The sequence below is a fragment of the Mastomys coucha genome, unplaced genomic scaffold, assembly GCF_008632895.1.
Source record: "Mastomys coucha isolate ucsf_1 unplaced genomic scaffold, UCSF_Mcou_1 pScaffold14, whole genome shotgun sequence".
Taxonomy (NCBI): Eukaryota; Metazoa; Chordata; class Mammalia; order Rodentia; family Muridae; genus Mastomys; species Mastomys coucha.
In genome coordinates, this window is record NW_022196896.1 from 75,184,080 (window position 1) to 75,192,273 (window position 8,194).

The 8,194-nt window shown below is 47.3% G+C and overlaps 1 protein-coding gene across 3 annotated transcripts in view; it reads left to right on the forward strand.

Annotated features, from left to right (window-relative positions):
- The first annotated feature begins 1,165 nt into the window (after window positions 1–1,165).
- The window catches only part of Myo1b (myosin IB), a 170,520-nt gene continuing 163,491 nt past the window's right edge, over window positions 1,166–8,194 (forward strand). For all 3 annotated transcript variants that reach the window (XM_031367437.1, XM_031367438.1, XM_031367439.1), the window contains exon 1: window positions 1,166–1,407. The gene's annotated coding sequence lies outside the window, so the exon portion shown is untranslated. The remainder of the gene's footprint in view (window positions 1,408–8,194) is intronic.

The window sequence follows — 8,194 nt, forward strand, 5'->3', positions numbered from 1 at the left end:
GAGAGAGAGAGAGAGAAAGAGCTGCGTTGTTATATCACCAACTGCTGTATCCTATTTGTTAGAATTCAGTCCAGCCTGTATTCACGAGGAGGACAATCAAATGACACTCCTCAATGAGAGATGTATCAAAGAATTTGTGGAGCTTCTCCACAGCTGTATATAAGCTGGAAGGAAGAATGCTCAGACTTTGTTTGTCCTGGTCTCTAAAACAAAAAAATAAATAAAATAAAATTAAATTAAAAAGTAACTTACCTCACAGGTTTTTGTGAAGATTAATTAAAATTGTACCCAGTACTCAAAATATGTTAGCTTAAACCATTAACATGCCTACTCAAGACCTAACTGATGCTGGTTACATCCATGATGCTAGAATTCCAAGCACATCTGTTTGTAGAGGAGGGTCTTGGTGGCCTCTGAGAAATCCCAGGGCCTGTGGTTCTTGTGCTGGTGGGACAAAGTGACTATATAAGGTTTGAAATCTCTGGTTCACCTCCTTTCAGTGTCAGTATCCAGATATAGGTCAGTGCACTTAAACCTGGCCCCATTTATGGCAATTTATTTCATTATAGGATAAAGACGTTAGATTCATGAGTAATAATTACTGTGTCTGCTGTGCTTTTAACACCTCAGCCATGTAATCCTCACCTCACCCCATGAGTAAGTTTGATGAACACCCTTACCTCTTCCAGGAACAAGCAAGACCCAGGGTCATGTGGCTTGTCCTGAATCTCAGTGTGGGGAGGACACCTGGAGTGAGAAGCTGAGGATCTTTAGACCCTCTACCATGGCCAAGTGACTGCCAGTCATTGCTCAGTACCTAATGATATATTCAATATGTATGTCAGTGACAGAGACAATAAAAGCCTCGCATGGCAGGCCATTTTCTCTTTCATTAAATTGTCATTTTGTGATATTTTTTTGGACACCCAAACTTAGACCTTGGAGAGGAGGCAATGTGGAGGAGTATTCTCTTTGCTGGGGTTCGCGCCCAGGCTCTTGCAGTTGTCCGGGCTCGGCATCTCTAGCCTGCGGTTCGCGGATCACGGAGTGGCCAAGGTAAAGAAGGGCCAGCGCGCTTCCCTGGGTGTCCCCGCCCGCCGGGTGCTCACCGGGGGGCGCTGTGCGGCCTGTGCCTGGGTGAACCGCCGGGGAGCGAGGGGCGCGTCCGGGCGGTGAGGTCGCCGCCCCCGCCGGGAGAGGGGAGTGGCCGCGCCGCCGCCGCGCCTCCAGCCAGCGCACTCGGAGCTCAGCCGGCGGACGCGTTGTGGGTGCAGCACGGGACGCACGGTCGGCTGAGCGGCGCGGGATCCCCGGCAGCAACTGTGGCACGAGCCCCGCTTCGGATCGGGCCCGCGTTCCCCAGGAGCAGCACGCGGAGGCGGAGTAGCCCAGCGGTTGCCGGGCGAGGTACGTTGCGCTCCTCCGTGCCGGCTCCCTTCCCGCCCGTGCCTTTGTGCGCGCGGCCCCAGGCTCAGCCGCAGCCTGCAATCCCGGGTCATTAGCTCCCGGGGCGCTCCTCTGGGGCGCGGCGGCACTCCAACGTGAACCCACGCGCGCTCGAGGTCGTCGGGGGTGATCGCGGCCCCGTGTGGCTTCGGGGGCGGCAGGAGGGGGAGGGGGCTTACAAACTAAGTTCTTCTCTCACTTTTGTGATATTGGCTTCATAACCTATGGGCACTGGGGAACCCTGCTTCCCGCGGGCCCATTCGCACCCCCCTCCATCCCTCTGGCCCACTGGAGTTTCCTGGCCCCGGGTTCTGTGGAAGGATAAGCTTATGGCTTCCTGTGGGAAGGAGAAGCGGAGGTGGAAGCGGAGGTGGAACAATGGGGCGTCCTGGGGAGTGGGGTTCAGGTGCGGTGTGTCCGGGCCGCGGCGCACCCGGAGGGGCGACAGGACCCGATGGATCGCCCTGCGAGTGCAGCTGCGCTCCGCTCCTTTGTTCCGCCACAGCGGAGGGGGCTGCCCCGGGTCCCGTTTCCTGCCCGGGATGGGATTGATTCACAGTCCCAGAGAGGCAAGGGGAAGGGGGCGGGGCTCGAATGGAAACCAGATTGGGAACGGGAGCCCTGGAGGGCGCTGGGCTGGGTGGAGCTCTGGGGAGGGGGTGATGAGAGTGCGTTGGAGTTAATTACAAACACAACCTTCTGTCTAAAGGCCCTTGGAGTTTATTTGCGGTGCTTTGTTCATACTAAGGCCTAGAACTAATTGGTGCGGCAAGTTCTGTTCTTCCTTGAAGTTCTAGGCACTGGCTATGGGAGTTTGCTGAAGGCAGGGCTTGTTATTTATAAGAGGCTTTCTTTTGTTTTGTTGTTTTGTTTTGAAATATTTTTCACAATGAATCAGGATATATGTGTGCATGTGTATCTGTGGATTTTACTGTGGTTCGGATAGGCTGACAAACAAAACAAAACAAAACAAAACAAACCCAAACCAAAAACCAAAAAACTTTTTGAGACATGGTTTATTCCCTAGCTGACCTGAAACTCAGAGATTCTGCCTGCTTTTGCCCTCTGAGCGCTGGGACTAAAGGTGTGCACTACCACACCCTGCTAGGTGTGTATAGAGCCATTTTTGACAAAATAGTTTTCCCCATTATCATATAGTAGAGTTAGGATGCTTTTCCGAGAACGTTTGGGGCCTGGGAAGCACCAGGAAATCGGATTGCTAAATAAATGAATAAGATGATGTAACACTGAGTTGAGGATTCTGTTTCACTGGTCCCAGAAGAAGAAAAGACCCACCCGACACTCATTGTGGGTTTATGTTTTGATACTGGAACCATGGCTTCAAATGTTTTGGGCTTTCCTGTGGCCTACAGGGGTAAGAGAGAGAGCACTGCCTGACAGTGAATATTTCTCTCTCTGTTTTTAGGAGTAAAATTGAGTGTAGTATGTCAGGTGTTTATTAAAGTGACCCAGTCCTAGGGTGGAATCACGAGTTCCAGAAGGATAAACTGATTTTGGGAGTGGGAGCAAGCCTTGAGGATCAAGCTATGGGTGGTTCTGGACAAGGTATTCCAACCAAGCAAAACTGGGGAGGAGGCTGACATGTCCTGGTTGAAAGTTATGCCTGTGGGACTCTGATGGAAGAGACCCAAAGTCCAGTGCAGGTTAGAACTACTGTGGTGATAACTTAAGGCCTTCTGGCTGGGACCAGTGCTTCCCTTTGGACAAGCTGAGGGGCCACCACGAAACCGCCACTTTGGTCATTTGCTGTCAAGAGGAACCAACGCTGAAAGCTTTTAACCTTAGAAGGCGAATTGGGAGCTTACTCTGGGGGAAAAAAATGTTTTGTGCCCACTAAGTGGTAATGGAAAAGAGCTGTGCTAGCTCCTGCTGAGGGCTTGTCTGCTTTTGAGGGGGATGTGGTCACGCTTCCAAGCCAGGCTGAAGAGGAGTGGAACACATCCTCAAAAGCCATCATGATGTGAGGTTGCAGTGGGACAGTGTCCAGACGTCAAGTTGTTTGCCATTACAACTGTCACCCTGCCTGGCCTTGGACACTCTCTTTTATTGTTAGCCTTCTGTTCTAAACTTTTCATTCCTGTGAGTTGTTTTGTTAAGTGAGCTCAGCTGGAGTCCTCCCAAGTGCTCTTTGGTCCATACATTAACAAAATGTAAAGCGTTAGGGCATCCTTGCTGCTGCAGGAATTCTGAATGGGAGACTCCTTAAATAGCTGGTTTCTGGCCTCTGGCTGTCCCAGTGGATGCGGGATTGTGTGATAAGCCTGGCAACTCGCTGCAGAGGGGTCTGGGATGAGTCATCACTTTGTCGAGTCTGGCGTTTTAAGATGACTTTCCCTACAGAGCTATGCAAAGCAACAGGGATGGACCGACTTCGCTGGGGAAGGGTGTGGACATTCGAGTGAGATGGACATTTGTCTAAGAGAACTGTTACATCCTTGGCATCTACTGTGTATCCATGCTTGTACCACTTGATCTGCCTTGGGTGAGGTTTGTCTCCTTCATCTGATCCACTATTTTCAATAGCTAGACATTTACATTTTAATTAAGTAGGCCAACACTAATTATAGTTACCATTTAGTAGGTTTATTATGTGTAGAATTTTATAGACATCATCACTATATTAATCTTTAGTAAAACAACTTGGCTAAAGGTCTCAGCCCAGGCTGGCCTAGAATTCACTAGGTAGCTTGAGATTGTTCTTGAACTCTTCACCATTCTGCCTCTTCTTCCACGCCTAGGACTAGCTTTATGGACACAACCCACCATGCCCAGTTACAATTTTTATTTGGTTTTTGTTTTGAGACAGGTCTTTGGGACCCAGAGTATCTTAGAAATCACTGTATATCTTGGGCTGGCTGTTAACTAAAGGTGGTATCCTGCTGTAGCCCCTGACGTGCTGAGATTCTTGGTGTGAGCCAGTGCTCCTTGCTTAGCAGTTTGCCTCTTGTATTATAGTTGTACAGTATCCAGTAAGGGACAGAAATGAAGTCTGAGTGCTCAATTCTGAAGTCAATATTCTAACTAAACACTGTATAATTGCTGGGTATGGTGCTGTATATCATTAATCCCAGTTATCTGGAAGCAGAGGCAGACAGTGAGTTTGAGACCAGCCTGGACCACTGAGTTCCAGGGCTATGTAGAGAGACTGTGTCTTATACAACAAGCCAACAAACAAATATACTCTTATGAGTAATCATAATTTGCCTGTTTACTTGATTAGCTTTTTGCAGATTCCAAATCACTCATGTGCATTATAGTTGATCCTTCCTAAAGCCACTGCAGAATAGTTTTGGAAGGCCAGATAAGGGACATCAACCACTACTTCAAAATGGCAATATTTGAAAAGTTTATAAGCACACTTAGAAAACAAAACAAAACAAAACACCAGGGTCTTATGTAGGTCAGGCTGGCCCAGAACTCACTATGTAGCTGAGGATGACCCTCAACATCTGTTTTCTTGCTTCCCACTGCTTCACTTGGTTTTCAGAGGTGTTGGATACTGAACTCAAGTGTTTCCGTCATGCTGAGCCAGCACTCTCCCAAGGGAACTGCATCTCTAGCTCCCTTTATTGGTGTTTTCTGAGGCTGCCCTGGAGTTTGCCATCCTCACGTCCCTCCAACAGTCGGATTATAGACATATGCCACCACACCCAGTTTCCATAAGCTTCAATGAGAAAACTTTATTTAGGGGGCCAGCATTTAAAATTAAGTTTTTTTTTTTTTTTTTTTTAAATTTCAAATTGGTAGAATAGAAGTTGACTTTATATAGTATTTCCTATTTCTTTTTTTTTTTATTTTTTATTTTTTTATTTTTTATTTTTGTTTTTCTTATTTCTTGACATTCATTTTGGCTCTTTTTCTCTTAAGTCCTTTGAGAACATTGCTCTTTGCTCCTCCTCAGCTGAGATCCAGGAGGAATGTGATACAGAGAGGAAGTAGGACATCAGGGTTGGAAGCACAGGCAGCCGCAGGCTGAGGATTTTCCCAGCACACACTTCCCGTGCTGGCAGGAGCCCTTCACAGAAGACATTCTTCCTTAGAGAAGTGTCAAGGGTCTTCCTTCGCTGGATCCTCTGAGATCATCACATTACTGAGCTCTGTGGGAACACACATTCCACATGATTTGTGTACTTAGTCCTTCCCTACTGGGAAGTGAACTAGTTTAGACATCAATATAAAAGGGGAACAGAGGTGACCTGTATCCTTGGGCTGGAACAGAGAGTGGTACTGGGCAGAAGGACCAGACTGTGGCCCAAGAATAACCAGCAAGTATAAGATGGAGATTTGTATTGAATTATTTATGGAGTTCCCAGAATGCTCCTGGGGCAGGTAAAAAAAAAAAATCACACCTCTTCACTAATTGTGTGCATGTGCACACATGTGCACACACAAACACACACACACCACACATATGTGTGTATATATATATATATATATAATATGTATATATGCATGTTACATATTATATCCTATGATAAGAATTTAGAGACTGTAAATTGTGCCTTTACTTGTCTGAGTATTTCAGCCCAGGATTCTCTCCGGTCTCCAGGGTCAACGGCATACCAGCTACTTTGGTCTCTTCACATCATTAATTCTCCAAGACAGGCAATATGTGTGAGTTCTTGTCTGTGAGCACCTTCCTACAGACCAGTACTGAAGCAATGCTTGGGGTATGGGGAGAAAGGTGCTCAGCAGACTCCATCCAGATTTGGTCGCCTGTGACAGTTTTGGGTACCTTCTCCGTCAGTTTGTATTCTGTTAAGCACCCAGTTGATCTGAGTGAGACCTTGTATTGGACACCTTTCAAAAGCAATAAAGGAAATCCATTGCGTCTCCAAGGACAGTGTAGCAGGGCAGATGGATTTGCCTAGAGAGTGGATATTGTTGAGATGAAGAAAATGGTGGTGACAGCTGTGGCGATCAAGACCAAGGCAATACACGCTGCCCCAATAGAAGCTGAAAATAAACAAGTGGGAAGAGAGTAAGGAAGTGTGGCTCAGGTGCCCACTCCGTGCTTGGCTTTATTTCCATCTAGATGATTCAGGCCCAGGACCCTGAGGTCCAAACCCTGGAATTTGTGTGAGAAGGAGCGAGCAACGGGTCTTAGCTCCAGCATCCTTTTTGTCCTGAGTTCACTGGGACTACCAGTTCACCACTACCTCAGGTGTATTTGTGTTTTAAAGGCTGTGCTGAACCAGAAATGCCCATAAGGAGGGATATTTCTGTCTTAGTCTCTGTTTCTGTGGCAGTGTCAAAATACCTTGACAAAGGAACTTAAAGAAGAAATTATTCGTTTTGGCTCACACAGTCAAGGTACTGTCAGTCTTAGCTGGGACATCAGGGCCACAGGAGCTGCAGGCAGCGGGATATATTTTTCCCATAGTCAAAGGGAGAGGACTGCCTTTGTTAGTGCATGCATGAGTACATTATGTGGCATAGGTTTTTTTTTTTTAACCCTTCCACCTTTACATGGGTTCCAGAGATCAAACTTAGGTCATAGTGCTGGTGCGGCAAGCACTTTTACCAGCTGAACTATCTCACTGGCCTCGGGCCTCTTTCAAGGATTGAGTTTTGAGGATTTTGAAGGAGCATCCACTTCAGAGAGAGACTCCTCCTTCCTTGCTTGTTTACTTGGTCATCTAGAGTCAGGCCTCCTGCGTGTGCCCTGGCTGGCCCATAGCTGGGAAAATGGTTTGCTTTTTCTCACTTGATCCAGCTTTTCTGAATCTTGTGCTTAGCTCCTCCGTCTTGATTCTTATCCCCATGAGACTTGATTCTGAGAAGCCACGCTCTGGCTGGTGATCTTCCTTGTCAGTTCCCCAAAGCCCACAGTCCCACATCTTTTTCTGTGGGAGTTGGGTCCTGTCTAGGAGTTTCCTGGGAGCTCAGCTGGCCTCTGGTCATCAGTGTTGGTGGGAGCAGTATGCTATAGTCATCGTAGTACATGGTAATGATGCGGTAAATCTCCAACCCAAATATGCCCCAGCAATGAAAACACAACTTAATTAATATGAATGCGAGCTGTGCGCCTAGATTGGGCAGATCTACCACTACACTACCATTCCCCATCTATGACACCCCTTAGAACTTGCAGTTTCTCCAGGCCACGTGCTTCTCTGCTCTGCTTAACTTTCACCTCCTCCTCTGTCTCCTGTCTTCCTCTCTCTCTTTCCACCCCCTTCTCCCAAAACCTTCAGCTCCACCTTCCCCTCTTTCCACCCAATCACAGGCTCTTGCCTTTATGTTTTCAACTAAGGTGGGAAGAAGGTTTACAGGAAATCACTTGAGTCCTTGTTCAAAGCCCCTCACTGGAGAATGGAATTAACATCAAATATAATTAGCCCCAGGGCTATCTGCAACAGGGTAATATGGTGTGAAATGGAGTCGGTGGGTGTGTGCCCCTGCAGTGGGTGACTTGAGAGACTCCGGGAGGGAGAAGGGGATTAGTAGAATTTCTAGTCTTCCAAGATAGGCAGTTTTAGAAATGGGAGTCCACAGAGAAGAGAATGTGGCAGTCTTCCTTAGCTTACTGAATATGCAGCAGCACTGTACGTGGCAGACAGTCAGGCGTCTGTCTCTCCTTCTAGCACATTCAATTAGGACACCAAGCTGAGTTTTCCAGGGGTGTTAGGGGCCCTGAGATTTTGGAGATGATGAAGTTTTGCCATTAACATGAAAATAAAATTTAGGTTTTTTTTTTTTTCTTTTTCTTTTTTTTTTTTTTTTT